Source organism: Chiloscyllium punctatum, chromosome 25 (assembly GCF_047496795.1).
Source record: "Chiloscyllium punctatum isolate Juve2018m chromosome 25, sChiPun1.3, whole genome shotgun sequence".
NCBI lineage: Eukaryota > Metazoa > Chordata > Chondrichthyes > Orectolobiformes > Hemiscylliidae > Chiloscyllium > Chiloscyllium punctatum.
In genome coordinates, this window is record NC_092763.1 from 24,729,056 (window position 1) to 24,756,861 (window position 27,806).

Genomic DNA, 27,806 nt, shown 5'->3' on the forward strand with positions numbered 1-27,806 from the left:
CAGAAAGCAGAATCAATATTTTTGGGTCCAGTGATTCCCCACAGTATGGAAACAGGCCTTTTGTCCCAACAAGTCCACACTGACCCTCTGAAGAGTAACCCACCCAGACCCATTCCCCATATTTACCCCTGACTAATGCACCTAACACAACTGGTAATTTAGCATGACCAGCACACTTGACCTGCATATCTTTTTGGGTTGTGGGAGGAAACCGGAGCACTCGGAGGAAACCCACGCAGACATGGGGAGAATGTGCAAACTCCACACAGACCGTTGCCAAAGATTGGAATCGAACCCGAGCCCCTGATGCTGTGAGGCAGCAGTGCTAACCACTGAGAAACTATGCAGTGACCCTTCTTCAGAACTGCTTTCTCTCCACAGATGCTGCCAAACCTGCTGAGTTATTCCAGTTAATTCTGTTTTTGGTTCTGATTTCTAGCGTCTGCAGTTCTTTCAGTTTTTTGACCATTATAAAGTGTCAGTTAACAGAGTTAACTAGAATATTTTGTTTTCACATTTTTGGGGAAAGCAGAGGAGCATGGCTTGGTAGGGCGATTGCTTTGCCCAGGACCATAAGTAACTACAGAGAGCTGTGAACACAGCCCAGTCCATCATACAAGCCAACCTTCGTTCCACTGGCTCTATCTAACTTCTCACTGCCTCAGGAAGGCAGCCAACATCATCATCAAACCCACCCACCCGATTATAATCTCTTGCAACTTCTTTCATCGGGCAGAAGATACAAAGACTTAAATACACGTACCAACAGATTCAAGAACAGCTTCTTCCCCACTGTTATTGCTCTACTGAATGGACCTCACAAATTATAAATTTAATGTTGATCTCACTGTCTGTTGACCTTCTCTGCAGTTGTAACATTGTATTCTTCGCTCGGTTCTATTCCCTTGATACACTAGATATATTGCAATCTCCCTGTACTGCACACAAAGCAAAACCTTTCACTGTACCATGGCTTATGTGACAATAAAAAATCAAATCAAATCAAAAGATCAAGAAAATAAGTAGATCACAATTGACGTATACCATGTAAGTCCACTCGCTTGCATTTCAGGAGTCTGTTGCTGACCCACTGTTGCTTAAGATACCAGACATGGCATTTGGCTTTGCTGGTATTGGCTATTGTAACACGATGATGTAACACAGCAGAAAGTCCAATGTTCAAGGGCAGAGCCTGATGATATTTCTGCAAAGGCATAGTAATTGGTTATCTTAGCTGGTGAGAAAATATTATCTTTTCAAGAAGACACAGAACACACAATACCAAGAGGGATGACATTTTGTTCACTTTTGATATGTTATAGGAAGTGTTCGTGAAGAAAATTACTCCTGTAATATTAATCAAATACATACATGTATCTTTGGGAGGGATGTTGGCTGGATGTTGCTTTTATTGTGCAGTGTAAACTCTGATCATACATTGTAAAAGGCAGTTGATGTACTGACACAATAACACCAGCAGTTGTCACAAAGTGCATCTTGGCATTTGCAAGAGTGTTGTCAGACACAAAATGATACTGTGCCATACAAGGAATTATTAGGACAGCAACTGAAATCTTTATCCAAGGGATAGGTTTTAAGCAACATCCTTCATGTGGAGAGAGATGTAGGCATAAAGTTTTAACGAAGGAATTCCAGAGCTAAGGACCTAGATGTCTGAAGTCATGACCACAAAGGAAATAGGCGATATATAGAGAAGACATAGCATATCAGCGATATTGACGAGTTCTCAGAGGGTTATAGAGCTGGAGGGGGTGACAGAGATGTGGGAGTACTGGAATGAGGTTGTAGAGGCTGGTGAGGCGGATCAAGGATAATGGGAGATTGCAGAGGCTGGATGAGGGTACAGAGGTAGGGAAGACTATAGGGACTGGAAGAAGGTTCGTGGACAGAGAAGGTTATAGAGGCTACAGGTTGGCTACTAGGACGGGGAGGATGTAGGGGCTGGAGGAAGGTACAAAAATAGAGGGGGCAGTAGGACTGGAGGAAGTTGACGTTAGAGGAAGACTTGAGGCAGTGGAGGAATTTGAAGATGCTGAAAAGAATTTGAAGTGGGATTTTGATGGGCTAAAATGCAAGAACACAAGGACATGATGCAATGAATTGTGGATAGGATCAGCAGCTTTTTTTTTGGATAAGCTCAAATGTTTACAGAAATTGGGAAGCCAGTCAGGAGGCTGGAGCGAACATCATCACTTCTGATGTGGGCTGCTTAACTCCCATTCAGAGACTGTTAATTGTGTGCCTGAGTTTCCCATCACACTCCATTCCTTCAGATGAACTTTGATCTCACTTGGATGGAGCTCCAGTGTAGATGTCGCAGTCATTCCTTGAAGGAGAATGAAGAACAGCCGCTGAGAGCTGCTTTGTTTCATTTGAATTATGGAATTATTGAGTGTCAATGGTTAAAGATAACCCTATGCTTTAGGAAGCCACTGAGAAAGTTGTGATTTAGTGTGTTACTCCTTATTGTCATACAGCATGTATGATAACATGAAGATGGTTGGGAGCTGGGGGGAGGGGGGGGTTTGTGGGTTGAAGAGGAAGAAGATAAATGTGTTTATGCTCATAAGTAGATAAATTAGTGGGCTATTGCAATTATTGAAGATTGTAGTTAGGTTTTATCAGTATTGGATCCATAGAAGTACCAAGCACAAAATCCCCAGTTTACTTGTGTTCGTGTATAATCGTACGAGAGCGAGGCCAGAGTTTGCACCACCCATTGTTCTCTGAGCTCCACCAAGATTAAATGTAGCACTGCTAAGGGCACTGAGTCATACAGGGCAGGAAGGTTGCATGCAGCTGGGTTCAGGCATTGTCATTAGGGCAGGAGCCACTGTGTCGACTTGTGACTCTGGCAGTGCACAACGTGAATATACAGCCATGTGGACGTTAGGACAAGGCTCTGTGGAAAGAAAGCTGAGGAAGATTGGACAGTGCAGGAGTGGGTGAGGGTACCATGAGAAGGGAGGGGACAGAGAGTCGGGCGAATAGTCGGGTTACTGGGAAGGGGGGGGGGGGGGGGGGTGTCAGGCGGATAGCGTAGGGGGAGAGCAAAGATGGTTGCGTGGAAACAGTTGGGGGGGGGGAAGAGGATCTGGTGGATAGAGTGGGGGGGGGAGGGGAAGAGGGTTGGGCTGGTAGCATGAGGAGAGGGGGAAGTGGGTCAGGCAGATACAGTTGCGATAAGGGGGAAGAGGGCTGGGGAGATGGGGGATAATCCTGCCCCTTTGCAGACAGTCTAGGCCTGATTTCTAACAGCATGCTGCAGAATGGTCTTTTCACATCTCAGGGCCTCTAGTGTTCTCAGCTGGTTGGGGCCTGGCATTCAGGGTCTGCCTGCACAGTCCCATGATTGACCGTGATATTGATCTCCCGCTGCAAAGCATTGTTTGAGAAGTGGGATAGTTGGAAACAAACGGGCACTATTGCAGCTCTGGCTGCCGCTGGGCCCTTCAATGCTGTTTCTCAGCCTAGGCAGCCACTTCTTGGTTGAGCTGTGAAATTTTAGTTTTGTTTTACTGAAGCTGTTCAAGGTTTCAAGTGTTTCCAGCACATTTTGCGATCTTTGACAGTTGATGAGTTTTTACTTTCAAGTTGAGTGTCAATCGGTCTTTTAGCATCTTCCATTTCCTTGATTCCATCAAGTAGTGGTCGTGCTTCTAATTAGAGTGGTGCTGGAAAAGCACAGCAGGTCAGGCAGCACCTGAGGAGCAGGAAAATCGACATTTCGGGCAAAAGCCCTTCATCAGGAATGTCGATTTTCCTGCTCCTCGGATGCTGCCTGACCTGCTGTGCTTTTCCAGCACCACTCTAATCTAGACTCTGGTTTCCAGCATCTGCAGCCCTTGTTTTTACCTTGTGCTTTTAATTGCCTGGGCTCTGAGCTCTGGGATTCCAGTCATAACCTGTCTGCCTCTCCCTCCTATTTCAGGACACACCTTAAAATCCAGCCTTTCGACTTGAAGTTGATCAGTTGTCCGGTTTACCAAACATTTGAAATGAAAACTGACTGATCATTAAGTTGTTGAAAGCCAATGGTGTCAATGAAGTATCAGACACTTCGAGCAATTATGCTCCAGGACTTTCCTGAGCCCAACCCAGCTTTTGCAGCATTCTTTTTTCGCAGTTGAATATATCTGGAAATGTGGGATGTGAAATAAAGGCAAACATTCCATTTTCCTTCCATGTTTCCTGCTGAACGCGGATGAGATTGAGTCATAGAGATGGACAGCATGGAAACAGACCCTTTGGTCCAACTTGTCCATGCCAACCAGGTATCTGAACCATTTGCCAGCGCTTGACCCATATCCCTGTAAACCCTTCCTATTCATATACCTGTCCAGATGCCTTTTAGATGTTAAAATTGTACCAGCCTCCACCACTTCCTCTAGCAGCTCATTCCATACACGTACCATCCTCTGCGTGAAAAAGTTGTCCCTTAGGTCTCTTTTATATCTTTCCGCTCTCACCCTAAACCTATGCTCTCTAGTTCTGGACATTGTCTATTTACGCTACCCATGCTCCTCATGATTTTAATAACCTCTATAAGGTCACCCCTCAGCCTCTGACACTCCAGGGAAAACAGCCCAGCCTATTCAGCCTCTCCCTTTAGCTCAAATCCTCCAACCCTGGCATCATTCTTGTAAATCTTTTCTGAACCCTTTCAAGTTTCACAACATCTTTCCTATAGCAGGGAGACCAGAATTGCATACAATATTCAAAAAGTGGCCTAACCAATGTCCTGTATAACCGCAACATGACCTCCCAACTCCTATACTCAATGCTCTGACCAATAAAGGAAAGTATGCCAAATGCCGCCTTCACTATCCTATCTACCTGTGATGCCACTTTCAAGGAACTAATAAATCTGCACTCCAAGGCCTCTTTGTTCAGTAACTCTCCCCAGGACCTTACCACTAAATGTATAAGTCCTGCCCTGATTTGCTTTTCCAAAAAACAGCACCTCGTATTTGTCTAAATTAAACTCTATCTACCACTCCTCAGCCCATTGGCCCATCTGATCAAGATCCCATTGTAACCTGAGTTAACCTTCTTCGCTGTCCACTACACCTTCAACTTTGGTGTCATCTGCTATCTTACTAACTATACCTTCTATGTTTACATCCAAATCGTTTATGTAAATGATGAAATTGTAGTGGACCCAGCATCAATCCTTGTGGCACCCCACTGGGCACAAGCCTCCAGTCTGAAAAACCCTCTGTTTTCTACCTTTGAACCAGTTCTTTATCCAAATGGCATGTTCACACTGTCTTCCATATGATCTAACCTCACTGACCAGTCTACCATGAGGAACCTTTTCAAACACCTTACTGAAGTCCATATAGATCACATCCATTGCTCTGCCTTCATCAATCCTCTTTGTAACTTGAAGAAACTCAATCAAGTTTGTAAGACATGACTTCCCATGCACAAAACCATGTTAACTATGACTAATCAGTCCTTGCTTTTCCAAATACATGTAAATCCTCTCCCTCAGGATTCTCTCCAATAACTTGCCTCCCCATTGATGTTAGGCTCACTGGTCTGTAGTTCCCTGGCTTTTCCTTACCACCTTTCTTAAATAGTGGTACCACGTTAGCCAGCCTCCAGTCTTCCGGCACCTTAGCCGTGACTATCGATGGTACAAATATTTCAGCAAGAGGCTCAGCAATCACTTCTCTAGCTTCCCACAGAGTTCGAGGCTACACCTGGTCAAGTCCTGTGAATTTTTCCAACTTCATGCATTTTAAGACATCCGGCACCACCACCTCTAATATGGACATTTTTCAAGATATCACCATTTATTTCCCTACATTCTATATTTTCCATGTCCTTCTCCACAGTAAACACTGATGCAAAATACTAATTTGGTATTTCCCCCATCTCCTATGGTTGCACACATAAGCTGCCTTGCTGATCTTTCAGGGGCCCTATTCTCTCCCTAGTTACCCCTTTGTCCTTAATGTATTTATAAAACCCATTTGGATTCTCCTTAACCCTATTTGCCAAAGCTATCTCATGTCCCCTTTTTACCCTCCTGATTTCCCTTTTAAGCATACTCCTACCACCTTTATACTCTTCTAGTTCACTCAAGCTCTGCTGTCTATACTTAACATATGCTTCCTTCATTTTATTGACCAAAAACTCAATTTTTCTAGTTACCCAGCCTTTCCTTTCACCCTAACAGGAACAAACTGTTTCTGGACTCGTTATTTCATTTTTGAAGGCTTCCCATTTTCCAGCCATCCCTTTACTTGCAAACGTCCACCCCCGATCAACTTTTGAAAGTTCTTGCCTAATACCAAACCTGCAATTTGGAATTTGAGATTTTAGATCTGGTCTAGCTTCATTGAGATTTTTGCGGTTCATGGATGAAGGTCCTCAACTCCCCCTGTGCTGTAGCTTCCTGCAGTCTTTATTTAAATAATAGTTCTCTCCTCTTCCCGTCCTGCCCAAGTGAATACCCTCACATTTTCCCATGTCACTATACTCCATCTGCGCACTCATTTAACTTGCCTGTATCCCTCTGTGTGTCATCCTTACAACTTCATCTATTTTTGCGGTCAGACTTGGTTATAGTACATTCACAGTCGTCATCCAGGCATGGTACATGATACTGATTAGAAGACTACTGAATAACATTAAGAGCACGTAGTGTTCGAGACAGTATTTTAGCAAGGATTAGCTAGCTAATAGAAAACAGAGTTAGGATAAAGGTTGGGGCAAATGTTACATTTTCAGGATAATAATCTTTAACGAGTGATGTGTCACAGGGATCAGTGTTGGAGCTGCAATTATTTGTGATATATATTAAAGACTTGGATGGCACAGAAGTAGACAGGAAAGTGATGAGGACGACTCACAGAGGGATGAAGACAGGTTAAGAAAGTGGGCCAATTCTTGGACAGATGGAATATAGTGTGGGGAAATGTGAGGACACTCGCTTTGACAGGAAGAATAGAGGCTGTGCAGGTTATTTGAATGGAAACCAACTGCAGAAAGCTACAGAACAGAGGGATTTGGGGGTCCTTGCTCAGGAATTACAAAAAAACTAGCGTCCAAGTTCAGAGGGTAATAGGGAAGGCAAATAGAATGGTTAGCCTTTATTTCCAAGAGAATAGAATATAAAAGTAGGCAAGTGCTGCTAGAACAACACAAGGCAGTTATTTGACCCCAGTTGTGAATAGTTTTGGTCCCCTTATGTAAAGGATTAAATCTTGGCATTGAAGTCGGTGCGGAGAAGACACATTAGATTGATCTCAATAGTTCAGGCTGTGATAGACAAGTTTTTAATCAGTAAGAGAATCCAGGGTTATTGGGAAAAGGGAGGAAAGTGGATTTGAGGATTATCAAGTTGAGGATTGTCACTTCAACACACCACCTTGTTTCCTGGCCAACATCTCTGTCTCAGACTGGCTGTAGTACTCCAGTCAAGCTCAGTGTAAGCTGGAAGAACAATACCTCATTTTTCGCTTGGGAACTCTTCAGCTTCCTGGACTCAATATCAAGTTCAACAGTTTCAGAGCTTGAGGCATCTTGTCCCACATCCTTACCAGTACCTCTACACACCAATACATGGTCTGCCATTACACACTACCCATTGTTAGCCAGTAACATCCCCATTAGCAACTATTCATTCTCTTAGCCAGATCGTTAACCACTCCTTTGATTATCCAATTGTTCTTCTCTCTCTTTGGGTTCTGTCTCCACCTGTCGTTCACTCCTTACACCCTCTCCCCACCCAATCTTCTACATAAAAACTGCCTTTTTCCTAGTAGCATCACTTCTGAGGAAAGATCACTAAAGCTGAAATGTTAAGTCTGATTTCTCTCTACCATTGCTGAGCATTTCCAGCAATTTCTGTTTTTATTTCTGATTTCCAGCATCGACAGTTCTTCCTTTTTGTATTGAGGATTATGAAACTAATTCAATGATGGATTGAACTAAATGGGCAAAATTGCTTATTTTCGCTGTTATGGACAACAAATACCCTTGCCCCTTCCTCTCTCCTGCCTATTGCATCAATTTTCTGAATATTTTGCCCAAACATTGTCTTTCAGTCTCTCTCCTGAACAAAATGCCCTGCGTATAATGTCAGCATGCAGCGCATCTTCTGAGGAAAGCAGGTCACTTTGTGAGGACAGTCTGTTTGGCTCAGCGGCTGCGATATTTATTTTGCGGGCCAATACTGGAAAAATAGTATTTCTGTCAGACAGAGTTGGTCATGAGAAGTGCATCTAAACTCTGCACAAAGGGCTCACTGTGCTTCACTGAGCATCCAAGCTGCTTTGCCCATGGATTGCTTTGAATTACAGCCCAGAGGCTGGTGTAGCAAGCATAGTGTGTGTTTTGTTGCCCAGGCTGGTGGATTTTGGCTTTCATGTTTACAGGAAAAAGCCCAACCACTCCCCCACCAGCATTTCTGAATACCCCACAGAGGAGTCTGTGGTCTGGTATGACTGCTATGCAGCTTCCTACTGGATATCTGGGCTGCAGGCATGGACAGTACCACTATTCAGTGTGCTGTACTGGGTGGGACCCTCTGACTACTGAAGGCAGCTTGTTCCATGCCAGCTGTTGAAGCCAGTTTCTCGTAACTCAAATCCTCTAATCATGAGGACTGTGGCTCGCGGTTAATTGTGTAGAATGTACACCCTGTTGTGGATGGTTTGAGATTTTCCCTGGTGGTGAGGGGGAGGTTTTTATTTTGCCACTGTTTGTGTTAGCTTCCCTACCTGCTCTTGCTTCTATGTGCTGTCCTTCAGTATGTTTCTAGCAGTGTGACAGTATCATTCTGTACAGGCATCTAACTGAGTGTTTAGTTTTGATAAGCACATATTGGGAACTCTGAGGGTTCAAAATCTTGATCAAGTTGCTGACAATCACAAGTTTGGTCTTGTTTTGCATCTGCCTAACCCTGTCTGGGATCACCCTGCCTACTTCTTTATCTTGCATTCAAAGACACTTCTCCCTGTTTCAACAGACTGCTTTCACATCCATTCTTACTTTCTCTTTCTCTCTCTCCAATCCACTTTTCTCTCTCTCCATCTTATCTCATTCTCTGTCCATCCTTCTGCCTCCCTACGCCCCCTTCCCTCCCTCCGCCTCCAATTGCTTCCCCCGCCTTCCTCCACCCTCTCCCCCTGTCTTTTTCCCAGTCTCCTGTTCCCTCTCTCCCTTCCGCCTCCCTCTCTCCCTTCCGCCTCCCTCTCTCCCTTCCTCTGCCTTTCTAACACTCCCTTGCTCCTTCCTCGCTTGCTCGCTCCCTCTCTACCTCACTCGCTCCCTCCCTTCCTTTCTCCATCTTCCTCCACACATCTTCCCCTCTCTCTCTCTCCTGCTTCGTCTTCCTTTCCCTTTTCTCTGACTCCCACCCTCTGTCTGTCCTAACCTGAGGTCAGTGATACCTGGTCATCCTAAATACTTACTCACGACTAGTTTTCCCCCTGCCAAATGCTCTCCAATGTTGTGATGTCTGTGGGTTTGTAAAAATATGAGACTTTGATGACTTTGCCATTAATGTGATTGGTGACGCCATTGGCGATGAGAGAAGCCCACATTCGTTCTTAGCCTGACATGGTAACTGAATGGGTTACAGAACCTGATGCACCATTGTTAAAAGTTTTACCAGCCTTTCTCATACACTGGTAAAGAGCTCCTCATTTGACCATGTAAATGCTATCCATTGCCATAGATGTTGGAAAGTACAAATTACCTTGTCAAAAGAAACAAATGACAACTGTAGGGCTCTTGGCATGGTGGTAGGGTTCCTACCTCTTGACCAGGAGATCTCGGTTCTCTAGTCCCACCTGCTTCAGAGGTGTACATTAACATCTCTGAACTGGTTGGTAGAGAAAATATTGACACGGATAACTGGTGAGAGATAGCAAGGCTAGCAATTCTATCTACTTTGCACTTTTGCCCAATTCACTGGCATGGCACTGATGGGCCAAATGATTGCTTTGTGTGTTGTTAAGATTTGTAATTCCCTGCTATGTTGGAGCTGAAGGATTGGCAGATGTTGGAACTCTGCTAATGGACAGTGACAGTTATTGTCAGACGTGCGTGCAATCCGATTTCCAAGATGCATTGAGGCATGTGGGACATGACCATCCCAGATAAGAAACTCCAGTTTAAACAAAACAATGATACTTGCAAATGAATGTACCGGTTGTGCTGGTCCTCCAGTTTGAGTCAGACTAGTATGTCTCATTCTCCAGTTTTATTTATTTTTAAAACTACTGAATAGTTGAGATGTGTGCCCTGAGATTATTACTGAAACTGCAGCTTACTGACCTGACGTAGGGAGTGAATTTGGTTGTTGGCAGTTTCCTGTTCTTGACCATGGTAATTTTGTTAAGGGGTTTGGACTTCTCGGGAACTATCAGGGATCCTCTAGGCAGCAGTTTCTGCCCCAACTCGACCGGAATGTGGTAGTTTCCTGTAACTGCCTGCTGTGAAATGGACGCAGTCTAATAATAATCTATTCATTTTTTTAAAAATTCATTAATTGCATTAAACTGCGTGTATTGCTCTTTCTAACTATCCCTTGATTTGAGTACCTCGCTAGGGCCATTTAAGAGAGCAGTTAACAGCCAACAACATTGTTATGGGTCTGGAGTCACATGGAGGCCAGACTGAGTACGAACCATTAGTGAACCACATGGATTTTTTTTACAACAACCAGAAGTGATTATGCTGTCTCCTTTAGGCCAGCTGTCAAAGCATTAGCCTGGGGTTCATAGATCATAGAGTCCTACATCATGAAGACAGGTCCTTTGGCCAAACTGGTCCATGCCAACCAAAATGTCCGTCCACCTGCTAACCCCATTTCCCTGAACTTGGTCCATATCCTTCTAAACCTTTCCTCTCCATGCATTATCTAAATGCCTTTTAAATGTTGTTAATGGACCTGCCTCAATACTTCTGGCTTCTAGATTACTAAGTTAGTGACATTACCAATATGTCCTTTTGAATGTCTCAATTGAACCATATTCCAAGGTATCTTATTTCAGACCCAACCACTCCTTGTCTGAAACATTTCCCCTTATAAAACCCTCTGCCCCTTTTACTACTTACTTGAAATCTGCTCCCCTTCATTCTCAATCCTTTCATAATTCCAGAGTTTAGGATCCAGACCACTGGAACCATGTCCACCAATGGAGATATTATGAAAACTGGGCATGTGTAAGAGTCCAGAATTGAAGGAGTAAGATGTATAAATTCAAGTTGTTGCTGCTTCATTGGAAAATATTTGGAGTTTAGAGCAGATGCAAGTTAAGTTATTAAACTCTCAATGGAATCAAAGCTAATAGAGACAAGTTGATGACTGCCTCTAACTCTTTCAACCTCTCTTGCTTTCAGTCCGCTCCCTGTCCACATGTCTAACTTAAGTGATTTGTTCATTTGTGTGAATCATTCTGGCGATCTTTGAATCCAAGCTCTGAAGGAAGGGAATAAATAGCATATGAGGAAAGGTTCAGCTGGTTAGGCCTGTACTCAGTGGAATGAAGGGTAGCCTCATTGAAACTCATACGATTCTTAGAGGACTTGACAGAGTAGCTGTGGAAATGTTGTTTTCCTTCATGGGGGACTCTAGAACCAGAGGGTACAATCTCAGAATGCACATTGAAACAAAAATGAGGAGGAATTTCTTCTCTGAGGGTAGTGATTCTGTGAATATCTTTACCCCAAAAGGCTATTGAGAGTGGGCTATTTAAAGGCTGAGTTTCAGACTTTTTAATTAGTAAGGGAATTGAGGATCAGAGGGAAAAGGCAGGAAAGTGGAGTTATGGATTATCAGATCAGTCGTGATCTCATTGGCAATGGAGGCTCAATGGGTTGAAAGGACTTCTCTTGCTCCTTTGTCTTACAGTTGGTTTGTTCAGTGGGTATCTCGATAGTGAAATAGAAAGACAGTGCAGGTTAGGGCTGTATGTCAGTCAAAATCGAGATGTCATCTCCACTGCTGGAGCCTGAATCAATGGCGGAGCCTGAGGCTTTGCAAAATCAAATAGCATTCTGATTATCTCAGACTCTGTCGGCTGAGCAATTATTAATCAGAAGGTGAGAGCTGCCAAATCTATTGAATGTGGCTTGTACCTGAGTCCTGAGCTGTACCTTAGCCTGCTCACTCATTATTGACTAGTCCTGGCTCTTGTATTTCAGTTCAAGACAAACCTGCATTTGCGTCGTGCCCTTCATAACAGTAGGATGCCCGAGAGTGCTTTACAGCCAATTGGAGTACTTTTGAAGTGTAATTCCTGTTGTAGTTGTTAAGCCAGATATCATGAAGTTTATTTGCAACGCTAATTATTTACAACTTTCAATATCCCAGGCTTAAGCATACAGTCTTTGTCCTGTGCTAACAAAATAATTGACTACGAAGACTCATAGTAAGGAGTGACTAAAGGCAAGATGGGTATCTTTGTGTCAGAACATCATTTTGTAATGTCATGTAATTGTCTTAACGGTGCAGTTATGTCTGTTCTGGAGTCCATGTCCGAATGCAACAATAATCACCAGGGAATCAGTTTGATGATGTTACTTGGGGGATAAATATTAGTTAGAATATCTGAGAACTCTCTTGCTGTTCTTCACATAGTGCCACGGAATATTTCTTGTCCAATTTCAATGTGTGGTGGGGCCTCAGTTTAATATCTCATATGAAAAATTATCTCTGACAATTCATCACTCCATGCCTACTGCTACTTCTACTCAAGTGTCAGTCTATGTCTTTGTTCTCCGGCCTCTGGAGTGCAACTTGAACCCACAACATTATCATGCAAGGTGAGAGTGCTACCTGCTAGGTTGGTACTTCAATCCCAAATGAAGTCATTGATTAAAAAAAGTCTTTGCCTGTTGTGATGGTCCAGACCAGGCGTGCTCAAAATATATTAAGCAGGTAGGCTAGACACTAACCTTTTCTTAACGTAAAGGTAAATGTAAGGTGTTGTGTTCCCATTGCAATTCAATTGGTCAACTATTTGATGTAAAGCCATTTATTCGTTCACCATAGTTAAAATATAATAAAAGAAAAAATAAATTGGCTTAGCTGTAACTCAATTGGAAAGCTTAACGGAATAATAGCTACTAAACAGTAACTGTTCCAATATAGTAACATCCCATAAACAGACCCTTGGCAAAATGCAAATTCAATAAAACTATTGTCTCACATGCAACTCCCACAACCCAGGAGGACAAAAAACATCACAAGAACTCTGATCGAGTGTAGCAGGGAGAGATGTACTATAACAACAGGCCCAGCAACAACTACTGAGAAACTAAGAAACTAAAAATTCTGGTTCTGTGAGAGCTGGACCACACCCATTCAGGCTGCTTCTATTGTTCCAACTTTAAAACAAAACACAAGGTCAAGCTGTTTACTTTATTGACTTTCCAAATGGACAACTTGCCATCTCTGTCTTAAAACCTCTCCTTGAGAAAAAAAAGGACAAAATAACCTCTTAAAGCTACGGTATCATCACACGAAATTATCCGAGAGTTGATTGTAAAATCTGCCCTGGCCAAGCCCCTTTAATATCTGTATGCTGCACCCCCACTCTCTGAAGGAGAGATGCATTTCCTCATCCTGAACTAAGATTATTTATTACTTTGTTTGACTCCCAATCTACAAGCAAGGTAGCCCTGGGGAAGTTCTGGCTGCAATATGTTAACCTCAGACGAGAATGACCTCCCTATGTCTGGTAAAAATGGTGTGCAGTTCTTTGATTACTGTGGGTAGTGCATGAGGGGCTGTGTGAAAGTCAAAGCTGCTCAATACTCACTTGATTTGAGGAGCGAACAATTAAGTTGTTAATGGAGGCTAGTTGATATATTACAGAACTTGGGGATTGGAGAATGGAGCATTGCAAAAGTTGGCCATTTAGCTTTTTGAGTCTACTCCATCATTCGGTACGATCATGGCTGATCCTACCTCTCAATGCCATATTCCAGCTTTGACCTCCATACCTCTTGATGCCTTTTAAATATTAAAAAATGACCTCTTTATTAAATGTAACTGCTAACAGTTGATCATCTTTTTTGCCACTTCTTCCCTCTATCCCCACATCCCTTAATAGAAGTAGAATTTCCACAGTGTGGAAATTGGCCGAATAAGTCCACACTAATCCTCTGAAGAGCATCCCACCCAGACCCAGACCCAGACCCCTACCCTATTACCCTGCAATTCCCATGGCTAAGGCACCTAACCTACACATTCCTGAACAGTATGAGCGATTTAGCATGGCCAATCCACCTAACCTGCACATCTTTGGACTGTGGGAGGAAACAGGAACACCCAATGCAAACCCACACAGACGCAGGAGATCCAGAAAGCTATTGATTACTTCTTAACTTATTCAATGATTCAACACCCAAGGTTCTCTGTGGAGTTGAGAATTCCAAAAATTCACCAGCCTCTGATTGAAGGAATTCCTCCTCATCATAGTCTTGAAGGGTTGGTGGCAGCAGCCTGTTCTGCGTGGGATGTTAGGCACACATTGAAATCGCATATCTTGTCTGAGCTACTATATGGAGGAAATGGGGGATAAAGTTTAGGGTAGAGAAGCAACGTGGATTACTTGGAGAGAACTTGAGTGAGTGTCTATCTTCCATCTCGGAACATTTCAACCCCATGGCATCAATATGGACTTCACCAGTTTCCTCATTCCACACCCCCCCCCCCCCACCTTACCCTGTTCCAACCTTCCAGCTCAGCACCATCCCCATGACCAGTCCTACCTGCCTATCTTCTTTCCCACCTATCCATTCCACCCTCCTCTTTGACCTATCACCTCCATCCTTACCCCCATCCACCTATTGTACTCTTTGCTACCTTCTCCTCAGTGCCACCTCCCCCCTCCCATTTATCTCTCCACCCTGGAGGCTCCCTGCCTTCAGTCCTGATGATGGGCTTTTACCCGAAACGTCGATTTTCCTGCTCCTCAGATGCTGCCTGTCCTGCTGTGCTTTTGGTGCACCACTCTAAAATAGACTCTGATTTCTAGTATCTGCAGTCCTCACATTTTCCTGAGTGAGTGTCTATGTTAAGTGGCTTAGCTTGTGTACATGTGCGAGAGAGAGGGTAGCAATATTCCAACACCCCTGGCACTCAGTCACTTTAGGACATCTAGGAAAGGCCTAGCAGATGGTCAGCAGCCTGCTCTCTGGTTGAGGACTGTTGGGCATTGTGGAGAGAAAGGAAATAAAGAAGCTAAGAGATGGAGGAGGCAGAAAAAGCAACAGAAACTAACTTGTGTGAAGCCAAGGCTGCAGAATACAATCCTCCCCATTGAACTGCTAATTCAGATTGCATGCTGCCAAAGACTGAGGACATTGTTGCAATAAGAAAACAAACCTTGAAGTTTATTTTTGGTATTTAGTATATCACAGCAGCTGCCAAGTGGCTAGAATATCGCTTGATGAATCGAGCACAGAGTGTGTAGACTCACTCATTAAAGAACATCCATTGTGTAATCACAGCAGGTTTATGGACTGGTTCAGACAGCACTCTTTTTTTTAAACACTTTGGGCTGTCTTGTTCTGTATCTTTCCCTGTTCTGTGAGAACCACCTGTTCGCCCAGAAATGAGCAAGAATGAAATGAGCCTTTCTCAAGACTGAATATGCTTGTCATTTCCGCCTTAAAATGTGGTTTCCTTGTGACATTCTTCAATGAGGGACTGGAAAGTATTAACCAGTGAAATGACAGTGAAATGGCAAAAGAAAACATTCCAATAATAGCTGTAAATCAGGAGGTGGAAGGGAGGGAGGAACCTGGTGCAATCGCAGTTATGTGGGAAGTGATACGGAGTAAACTGATAGACTTGCAGGCTAGCAAGACCCCAGATCAAGAACCTGTTATGTTGCGGAGGTACATCTGGGTCTGATAACAGGGGCTTGGGGCTGAAGTCAGCCTGACTCACTTGTGCTGGGCAATCTTTAGCCAGGAGCAGCACAGAGAGCTATGATTCCTGTCCCTGGTCCTGCCCCATTGACATCATCGATGTATTGCATCAAGGTGGGTTCCATGCTGGAAAGTGGCAAACATAACTCCTCTATTCAGGAAGGGAGGGCAGCAGAAAAAGGGAATCCGCGGATCAGTTAGCTTGACGTTCATTATGAGGCATTCATTGAATGGACACTGAGAGAATCTCTCTGAGGAAGAGTCCACATGGTACTGCGGAAAGGAAATCATGTTTAACCTATTTATTGGAGTTCTTTGAAAGAGTAACGTGTTGGGGATAAAAGGAAGCCTGTTGACATGCTGTATTTGGATTTCCAGAAGGCGTCTGTTTGCAGTGCCACGTTAAGGGTTACTGTGCAAAGTAAGACCTCATGGTGTAGGGTGGAGCATATGAATATGGGTAGAAGATTGATTTTTTTTTTGGTTGGCAAAAAACAGAATATCCAGACCAGGGTTAGGCCCAGGAAGACAAGACTTTAAAATCTGGACTTTTTTTTTCTTTTGGATAGAATTTTTAAGATCTGGACCTTTTTTCTTTTGGGTGTATTTCTTTTATTTTCTTTTTAAAAAATATTTCTGGTTTTGTATTTTAAACGGCATTGGAGAATGGTTACTTTTGTACATAGAGACATAGACATGTACAGCATGGAAACAGGCCCTTCAGTCCAGCTTGTCTATGCCGACAAGCTATCCCAACCCTATCTAGTCCCACTTGACAGCACCCAACCCATATCCCTGTAAACCCTTCCTATTCATGTACCCATTCAAATGCCTTTTAAATGCTCTAATTGTACCAGCCTCCACCACTTCCTCTGGCAGCTCATTCCATACCCTACCACCTTCTGCATGAAAAAGTTGCCCCTTAGGTCTCTTTTATATCCTTCCCCTCTCACCCTAAACCTATCCCCTCTAGTTCTGGACTCGCCCAGCCCAGGGAAAAGACCTTGTCTATTTACCCTATCCATGCCCCTCGTGATTTTATAAACCCCTATAAGGTCAGCTTCAGCCTCCAATACTCCAGGGAAAACAGCCCCAGCCTATTCAACCTCTTCCTGTAGCTCAAATCCTCCAACTCTAGCAACATCCTTGTAAATCTTTCTAAACCTCTCTATGTTTCACAACATCCTTCCGACAGGAAGGAGACCAGAATTGCATGCAATATTCCAAAAGTGGCCTAACCAATAAATGACAAAATATAGTATACCAGCACCATACACTTTTCACTGTATTCCCATACTTGACTACACATGGCAATAAAATCTAATTTCTAATCCTAATAAATTGGTCTTTTCCTTATTGGCAGATTTGACACATGGAGTCCCACAATGAGGCCTCAGTTTTCTACTAGTTATATCAATGACTTGAAGAAAGAGTGAAGGCATGGTAACTAATTTTACAGATGACATAAAAGTAGGAAAGTGTGTTGTGAAGATGGTGTAGGGAGATTGCAGACAGATATGGATAAGTTGACCAGTCAAAAGCCTGGCAGGGGGAGTACAGTTTGGAAAAATATGAAATTGTTCGTTTAGGTAGGAAGAATGAGAGAATATTATTTAAGTAGAGAGCGACTGTCTAAATCCAGGGTACAGAGGGATCTAGGTGTTCAGTGGTTGAGACATTTGCCATAAGGAACACTGCTCCCCATCCTTGAACCTGTCAAAACCCAGTTGCCCATCAGCCCTGTGTTTGCTGACCTAACAGGAAGGGGTAGCCAGTGCCCGTTCTGATCTGTCCTCCCACCTTGTTCCTTTGTTGGCATTAATCTATACATTTCTCCTTGCCTTTGCCCCAGTCCAAGAGGATGTTTAATCAGCTGTTTCCCACGATTTGGAACTCTCTCCGTAAGCCTCTCTTAGCTCTCCGCTTCCCTCTGGTCTTCTAAGATCCCACACAAATCCCACCTCATTTTCCCAAGCTTTTAATCCCAGCTTCAAAAATGGCCTTGTGATCTCTGCTTTTTCTTGAGCCTTGAATGCATCATGGCTTTGGGAATTCTGGATGCCGTTGGGTCCGTCGCTGAAGAATGTTCGATTTGAGATAGTCGCAGTTTCAGATGGTACACGATCCTCCACTATCACTTCAAGCAGTGCTTCGGCCAACAAGGTTGGAATTGTTCTTCCGATCCCCCCTCGCTATTTTTCCTGACTCCCATGTTGTTTCTTCGGAGTTTAGTCGGGTACTTGAGGAAGTTAATTTTTTTATTCAAAGAAGACAAACAACATCAGGGTTTATCTGTGTTAGCAACTCAACTTGGGCTATCACCACCCTGCAATCCTACTGGCAATGTCCTTCAGAATGGCTTGATGCTGTTCCCATGTTCCTTCCTCTCCATTCCTAAGGTTGACCATCCCTGTCAAACTACTTCATCAAACGAAGCCTGTCTTTCCCCTCATCCCTCTCCTTTCCCATTCACAACCTGACCCTATTTAGGTCTGGGTGCAGACCCCGATCAGCAGTAATTGCTGATCTCCTGCTAGTTTTCAATGGATGGAGAATTCCTACCACAGGGCTGACACGTCGTTCCTGAAATGCAGCTATTTTTTGAGGTGGGGATGACAAGAGAGAGGCAGTTGAATGAGTCTGATTCCACACCATTATTAAACACATGATTGTGTCCTAATGAATGTGATACATTGAGCCAACGTAATCGAACCATGCATCATACAGTGTTTGGTAATGCTGTGTGTGCAGACTTTATCCTGTCTCACATAGCAAAACTGGATTTCAGACAGCACCTTGAAGATGTTTGTGACCTGGATAGGTTGACCTTTTCCCATCGAGAGCATCAGTATGGAATGGGAGAGGTGCAGTAATGAGACAAGAACGAAACTAATCTGAAAATGATGGAACTATATGGAAACTCATTAACAACTGCAAAGTGGAAAGGCAAGAGGTGTCTGAGGTGTGGACATGTCATTAGAACTGAAAGTCGAACAACAAATTTCTGCACCATACCAGTAACGGAGACTTATGAAAATCGTAGACAACTGATCGGAAAGATGGGAAGAGCTCCCAGTGTCCTCCCTTTATCCCCAGGCACTACCCTCTTATGGAAGTGAATGCTGGCACTTTGCCTTAAGGAGAGGGTGAGGCAGATTCAAAACTCTATAGCTTGACAGTTTCAGGATAATGGAAAAGGGCAAACGCCCGCCAGTGCCATCATGTAGAGGCTTGTTACAGGTATGCACTAAGTGCCACACCACCTGGCTGGGAGGGCTGACTCATCCCATTTTGATAGGAGAGGTTGAGGATTACTACAGTGTGCAACTTTTGACTTGTCTTAACCCTGAAATGCAGTCAGCCCCCAAACTATCTCTGGTGCTGCTCATTTTTGTCGCAATGTCCCCATACCCTCCACCCAATTTCCCTCCTTTGTATATCCAATTTACTCTTCACTGGTTAATGAGGCAGCACGGTGGCTCAGTGGTTAGCACTGCTGACTCACAGCACCAGGGTCCCAGGTTCAATTCCAGCCTCGGGCAACTGTCTGTGTGGAGCTTGCACATTCTCCCCGTGTCAGTACCGGTTTGCTCCGGTGTCCTCCCACAATCCAAAGATATGCGAATTGGCCATTCTAAATTGCCCAGATTGTTAGGTGCATTAGTCAGAAGGAAATGAGTCTGGGTGGGTTACTCTTCGGAGGATTGGTGTGGACTGGTTGGGCCGAAGGGCCTGTTTCCACACAGTAGGGAATCTTTGCCTCAATAGCTCACCCTGATTTCTGTGGCCTCAGCGTTCTCTGGGAGGAGCTCTGCCTTCTAAATCACTTGCCATAGAAATTTGCACTTAATTACAGGCCAGTGTTCACTTCTAATATTTCTCATTCTTACTATATCATATCTGTGATCTGTGTCACCCCGATGAAAGCAGGTCCTTCGTATTATGCATTTCCTCTTACCAATTGGCAGCATCCCCTCTGCGTCCTGTCTGAAACTACTACATCGTTTTTTTTCATTCATTAACAGGATGTGGGTGATGCTGGCTGGGCCAGCATGTATTCTCTACATCTCAGGGCGGTGATGAGCTGTCTGCTTGAACCAATGCTGTCCATGTGGTGTAGGGAAACACCCATCATGGTTAGAGGGGGCTTACCAGGACTTTAAGCCAGCAGCATGGGAGAACAGTGAAATATTTCCAAGTCAGGAAGTATGTGGCTTGGAGGGGAACTTTCAGGTGGTGATGCTTTCATGAATTTTGTCATTGCCTTTGTCATTTGAGGTGACAAAAGTCCCGGGTTTGAAAGGAGTCTTAGTGAGTAGCTGCCTTGCATCTTGTAACAGTACACGTTTACAGCTATTGTGTGTTGTTGGTGAAAGAAGTGAATGTCAAAGGAATGTCAGGTGCTAATCCAGCTGGCCGCTGTGTCCTGGATGGTGTTGAACTTTTTGAGTGTTATTGGAGCTGCACCATCCAGGCAAGCAGGATGCATTCCATCACACTCCGGACTTGTGCTGAAAATGTGTTGCTGGAAAAGCGCAGCAGCTCAGGTAGCATCCAAGGAACAGGAGAATCGACGTTTCGGGCATAAGCCCTTCCGAAACGTTGATTCTCCTGTTCCTTGGATACTGCCTGACCTCCTGTGCTTTTCCAGCAACACATTTTCAGCTCTGATCTCCAGCATCTGCAGTCCTCACTTTCTTCTCGAAGATTTTTTCACTCTGGACTTGTGCCTTGTATATGGTGGACAGGCTTTGGGAGATGGGAAACTTCTAGCCTCTGTCCTGCTTTTGCAGCTACTGTGTTTATATGGCTGTCCAGTTCGGTTTCTGGTCAGTGGTAACTCCCAAGATGTTAAACAGTGGTGGATTCAGTGATAGAAATGCCATTGACTGTCAAAGTGTGATGATTTGATTCTCTTTCTGTCCTATGGTGTGGAGACGTTTACGTGCTTGATGTACTTTTAAAAATAAAACTTGATTGGCATTTAATTTCCAGGTCTTCTGAAATTACATAAATTGTAAGATACTGCTCATTGGAGAAAATCTCCTCACGATTATTGATTAAAAAAAAAATTAAGGATCCTTCTGTATTCAAGCACAGATTTTGCAGTCACAAGTAATCCCTAAAGTTTCCTCAGATCTATATATGCATCTGCAGAATGTCATTCTCAAAATGCTGTTAAAAGATCTTGCTTCCCAAATGCAAGAAACACAGATATTTCCTTTCAACAGTCACTGACCAGCTGCAGTCCTGGAAGAGGTGTGAGTCAGCAATGGTTCTTCTCCATTTCAGTGACCATGTGTCACTCCCCAGGCTCAATAACTGTCGGCCCTGGACGGATAAGCTCATCAGTGACAACTCACCTTGTTTCCCTTGCCTAGAAAGACCCTCCAGTTTCCCCTCATCTCCAGTGATTCCTCCTCCACCATACTCCTCAAATCCCTACCAGCTAATCCCTTTATTGGCTTCCTCCAGTTCTTGGACTCTGTATAGTTCTGTTAAGGGAGCAGATTGCTGTGTATGGGAAAAGCTAATGATTTAAAAGTTTGAGCTCTTTGAAGTGTGCTTTTTACTTCAGAGGCTATTGGCTTCCTTCATTCATTTGTAATGAGAAAGTGCTGGCACTGCAAAGATGATACCTGTGGTTTGAACCAGAGTTGATAGGGGTCCACAGTTGAGTAGGCAAAAGTGAGGACTGCAGATGCCGGAGATCAGAGTCAAAATTAGAGTGGTGCTGGAAAAGCACAGTAGGTCAGGCAGCATCCAAGGAGCAGGAAAATCGACGTTTCAGGCAAAAGCCCTTTATCAGGAGTGTGTTGTCCTGTAGTTAGTTCTGTGTATTGATCTTATCTGCGTTATTTCAGCTTGGTCATGTTAAAATAAATATGGTGGCTGGTTAGCAAAGGACTGAGCTGTAATCAAGGAAGACCTGGGGATTCAGGGGGAGGTTGGAAGACCTTGTAAAATTCATATCTCATGTCACTGCCAAGGCCAGCATTGATTGTCCTTGTGACGGTGATGACCAGCTACTCTCTCGAACTGCTGCAGTATAAGTAGTGTAGGTTCACCCACAGCGCTATTAGGGAGGGCTTTCCGCGACTGACCTAGTGTTAATGAAAGAATGGCAAAATCTTTGCAAGTCACAGTGAAGCCGCCTTTGCCATTGAATAAGATGATCTGATGGCGGCCTTAACTCCTCTTTGGTCAGCTCTGCCCATAATCATTGGCACTCTCTTGTCAATCAAAAAGATTCAATGATCTGGTCTCCAAAGCTGAATGGGTTGAACAATCTCCTTTTGCTCATGATTTTGCGTCTCCTTTAGAGGGGCATAAGGGGAAGGTGATGTTTCCCAATGTGTCCCCATGTGGCCTTGGCCTTTTAGCCAGTAGAGGCCAGGCCCTTGGCAGATGCAGTGACCAATGAGCGCCCGGTCAGTTTATCTTACAGAGGAGCAAACCTTGACATTGCTAATGTTGGGTTTTTTTTTCCCTGTTTGTCAGAATCACCGGGCAGATCCTGAGAGACTGTTCACCAAACTAGAGCGGATCGGAAAGGGGTCTTTTGGTGAAGTCTTCAAAGGAATTGATAACCACACACAGCAAGTAGTTGCTATCAAAATCATCGACCTTGAAGAAGCTGAAGATGAAATTGAAGATATCCAACAGGAAATAACCGTCTTAAGCCAATGTGATAGTCCGTATGTAACAAAATATTTTGGATCATATTTAAAGGTAATGAACAATTTGATATGTTTGATTACAATGGGATTGTTAACATTAAAGTGTTGAAGGAGGTCAAATAGTTCATCATGCTCTCAGACAGGACAGATTTACTGTAGATCAATTTCCCTGTAACTCTTCTTATTCTTTTCTAAATAAAGAAGAACTAAGAGCAGCAGCAGGCAATCCAGTCCCCCGAGGCCTGCTTTGCCATTTAATGACCTTATGGCTGATCTCATCTTGGCCTCAGTTTCACTTACCTGTCTGCTCTCCATAACCCTTCAGCTCACTACTAATTAAAACTCTGTCTGTGTTCTCCTGCTTACATTTATTCAGTGCCCCAGCATCCACCACACTCTGCTGTTAAATTCACAGTCTCACTAGGAGCGATAAGTTGATTCACGATCCTTTGAGAGATGTGATTTCTCCTCATCCCTGTTGTAAATCTGCCAATCCTTATCCTAAAAAAGCTATGATGTCTCATTCTGGATTACCCCACATTAGGAATCACCCTCACTTCGTCTACTTCGTCAGTCCCCTTTAACATGTTATATACCTCAATTAGATCTCCTCTCATTCTTCTAAACTCCACAGAGTGTGGGCTGAAAGAGCACAGTTCAAGCTGAAAATAACAATCTTGAATTGAACTATAAGAGAAAAAGTAGGCCGTTTGACCCATTGCATCAGATGTGCCATTCAATGGGATCATCATTATCTGATAATACTCAACTCTATTTTCCTACCTTAACTCTTGATTCCCTTACTGATTAAAAATGTCTTCTCCGCCTTAAATATACTTAAAAACCTAGCCTCAGCAACTCTCTTCAATAATAAATTTGACAGATTCACTACCCTCTGACTGACAAATTCCTGTTCATCTGTCTGAAATTGATACAACCTCCCCGCATCTATCCGTCAAGTCTCTTAAGAATCTTCTACCAATCTTCTAAATTCCAGTGAGTACAAGACCAATTTATTTAACCTTTCCTCAAAACAAATTCTGTCCGTACCTGGGATTGTCTTAGTGAACCTTCTGTGGACTGCCACCTGCATCACTATATCTTTCCTTAGATAAGGGAACGAAACCTGTTCGCAGTCCTCCAGCTTTGTTCTTACTAGTGCTTTGTACAGTTTTAGGAAGACCTCCCTCTTTTTCTATACTCAATTCTCTTTCAAGTAAAGGCCAACATTGCCTGAGCCTTCCCTATTACCTACTGAATTTGTAATACTGGCTTTTTGTGATTTATGCACGAGAGCTCCTAAATCCCTCTGTACCGTAACTCCTGAATCCCTCTGTGCTGTAACTTTCTGCAGTCTTCCTTCTTTAAATAATATTCAGCTTCTCCACTCTTCCTGCCAAAGTTACCCTCACATTTTGCCATGTTATATTCCATCTGCCAGTTTTTGCCCACTTGCCCACCTGTCTGTGTCCTGCAGATACTGCGTGTCATCCTCTCTGCTCGCCATCCTACCTATTTTGAGTCATCTGCAAACATGATGATAATAGGTTCCCGTCCATCATCCGAGTCATTCATATGTATTGTAATCAAAGATGACCACACACTGATCCCTGTGATTCTCCACTACTTACAGATTGCAATCCTGAAAATGCGCCCTTTATCCGTACTTATTGTTCGTTAACTAATCCTCTATCCAGGCTAATTTACTAACTCCCAACACCATGGGTCCTTGTCTTATTTGTAGTCCAGTGTGCATATCTTATCGAATGCCTTTTGGGAATCAAAATATATTGCATCAATTGGTTCCCCTTTGTCTATCCCCTCCTTATTAATTTGCCAAACATGATTTCCTCTTTATGCAGCCGTACAGATTCTGCTTGATTGTATTGTGTTTCTAAATGCTCTGCTATAATATCCTTTATGATAAGCTCTACCATTTTCCCATTGACAGATGTTAAGCTACCTGGCCTTGGTTTATGTCTCCGTACCTCTTGAATAAAGATACTACACTGGCAGTTTTCCAGTCCCCTGGGACTTCTCAGAATCTTGAGGATTCTTAGATGATTTCTGCCAGTGCATCCAATATCTCTGTGGTTAGGAACATGGGAACAACAATAGGCCATTGAGCCCCTTGAGCCTTGTCCACCATTCATTGGGATCATGGCTGATCTGTGGCCTAAGTCCATATCCCAGTCTTTGGCCCATATCCCAAACACCTTTGCTTAACAAAAATCTATCTATCTCGGGTTTAAAATTAACAATTGATCCAGTTTCTACATCCTAAAATCCTTAGTTTTACCATGTTATTAGTATGATATTCATATTTGTTCAACTTTTCTGTCATTTCTTGCTTTCCCATTATTATTATCCCAACCTCATTTTCTAAGGCGTCCATGTTCACTTTCCTCCAGTTTGTCCTCATAGTTTCTTTTCTCCCTCCTTTGTATTATTTGGTGATTTTTATTTGGCTTTTAAAGCTTTCCCAATCCTTTGATTTGTCGCTCATCTTTGGCATGTTTTATGTTCTTTTTCAATTTCATACTGTCCTTAATTTCCCTGGTTAAGAAATTTCATGGTTGGTTATCCCTTTCCTAGAATGCTGCTTCCTGAATAGCATATATCTTTACAGTGAGCTATTGACTAAGTTCTAAAACATTTGCCATTGTTCATCAACTTTTTTTTGCCAAACATCCTTTTCCCAGTCTAATCCCTAAACTCGGCTCTCATTCCCTTGTAAATACCCTTATTTCAGTTTAGCTAGTTTCTCAAATTCAAACTGAATTCCAAATTCTATCATGTTATGGTCAATGTTCCCGTTTATTCAGAAATTATGTATTAAACCTGCCTCTTTATGCATTACCAGATCCAAAATAGTCCAACCAGATTCCTGGTTGGATCCACAACATCGTGTTCTAGGACCCTATCCTAAATACACGCTATGAATTCTTCCTAACCACATCTGATTTGTTTTTCCCAATCTCCCTGAAAATTAAAGTTACTCAAATAATATACTTCCTTTATTACCTATTCCCCCTATTATGTCCTGATTTGGTCTTTGTGCTACAGAACAGTTACTGTTAAGGGGTCAATAGACTACTCCCACCAGTGATTTCTTCCCTTTGTTATTTCTTGACTCCATCCACATGGATTCTACACCTTCCAATGCAAGATCATTTCATACTAATGTATTAATTCTACCCCACACTAACAAAGCATGGTGGCTCAGTGGCTTGTACTGCTGCCTCACAGTGCCAGGCACCTGGGTTAAATTCAACCCTTGGCTGACTGTCTATGTGGAGTGTACACATTCTCTGCTCATTTTGCGTGGGTTTCCCCTGGATGCTCCAGTTTCCTCCCACAGTTAAAAGATGTGCAAGTTAGCTGGATTGGCCATGCTAAATTGTCCATAGCATCCAGGGATATGTAGTTTAGGTGGAATAGCCATGGAAAATGCAGGCTTACAGAGTTGGGTAGGGGAGTCGGATATTCTTAAGGTTTGTGTGGTCTTGGTGGGCCAAATGTCCTGTTTCCAAACTTTCCAGCTGAAAGCTGCCTCACCAGCCTTCCTTTCCCTTCCTGTCCGACCTTTTGAAAAGTCTCATATCCCTATATAGTTAACTTCCAACTTCTATCTACTTAGAGCCATTATGATTATAAGATCATATCCATTAACCTCTACTTGTGCCATTAATTCATTTATTTTATTCTAGATATGATGTAGATTCAAATAATGAGCCATTAATCCCAATTGGATCAGTTTTTTTTTAAACCTTGTACACTCTGTCCATTCCTGTTGTACTCTGGGTACTATTGTCGAAATCGTTCTGAAATGAGGAAGAACTGCTGTAGCAGATGCACAACATTGATGTCCTTTCTGGGATTACTGTCATGCATGCTGATCTGGGACCCTAATTAAAGGAAGGATGTTCCAATCATGGAAAGAAGACTGACAAACTTCACTGGAATAGCACAAGGATCTAGGAACTCAAACTATAAATAATGACTCAAAGGACTGGCAGTTTCTCAGAGGAGCTGAGAACGTCAAAGGGCAGCTCTTAATGATGGTATCTTCAGAGCAATGAAAGATTTTACAGTGGTAGACAGTTAGGAAATTGTGTTAGCAGGGGGCACATATTCATATAATCCTACAGTGTGGAAGCAGGCCAATTGGCCCATTGAGTCTGTACGGACTCTCTGTACAGCATCCCACCCAGACTTCCCCACCCCCAACCCTATCCCTTCCCAGGTTCGATTCCAGCCTCGGGTGACTGGCTGTGTAGAGTTTGCACATTCTCCCCGTGTCTGCGTGGGTTTTCTTTGGTGCTCCAGTTTCCTCCCACTGTCCAAAGATGTGCAGGTCAGGTGAATTGGCCATGCATTAGTCAGAGGGAAATGGCTCTGGGTGGGTTACTCTTCGGAGGGTTGGTGTGGACTTGTTGGGCTGAAGGGCCTGTTTCCACACTGTAGGGAATCTAATCTAAAAATATCTATTACCCTGTATTTCCCATTGTTATTCCAGTTAACCTACACATCCCTGGAAACAATGGGCAATTTAGCATGGCCAATCCACCTAACCTGTACATTTTTTGACTGTGAGAGGAAACTGGAGCACCCAGAGGAAATCCATGCAGTGAAGGGGAGAATGTATAAACTTCACACAGACAGTCGCCTGAGGCTGGAATTGAACTTGGGTGCTCGGTGCTATGAGGCAGCAGTGCTAATCAGTGAGCCACTTTGCTGCCAGAAATGATTAATGCTAACCATTCATTATGTCCACACTTGACCACAGGTTTTGATACTCATTAGATGCTAATACCAGCACAGTAATTTCATCTCTATTGAGACCTGGGACCCTGTATGACTAGGGAAAGCAACTATGAATCTCCTTCATCGATTATATTAGAAAACCCTTTCTGAAGCAAATAGAAGTAAAATACTTCAGTTGGTGGAAACCTAGAATAAAATAGTGAATGCTATAGAAACTTAGCTGATCTGACAGCCATCTGTGGAGAGAGAAACAGAGTTAATGTTTTCAGTTGAATATCAGTCTTCAAAACTCTGAAGAATGCTCTGATGAAGAGTTGCATCTGACTCAAAACATTAACTTGTTTATCTCTCCAGACCTGCTGAGCTTCTCCAGCATTTTTTGTGTACCTTTGTGAAGCAATAATGTAAGATCCTGGATATAGTGCAAAATTA

At 43.2% G+C, this 27,806-nt stretch overlaps 1 protein-coding gene across 1 annotated transcript in view; it reads left to right on the forward strand.

Moving 5' to 3' along the window:
* The first annotated feature begins 22,505 nt into the window (after positions 1 to 22,505).
* LOC140495761 (serine/threonine-protein kinase 26-like) overlaps positions 22,506 to 27,806 on the forward strand; it is a 48,157-nt gene continuing 42,856 nt past the window's right edge. Inside the window, exon 1 of the mRNA XM_072594837.1 lies at positions 22,506 to 22,659. The gene's annotated coding sequence lies outside the window, so the exon portion shown is untranslated. The remainder of the gene's footprint in view (positions 22,660 to 27,806) is intronic.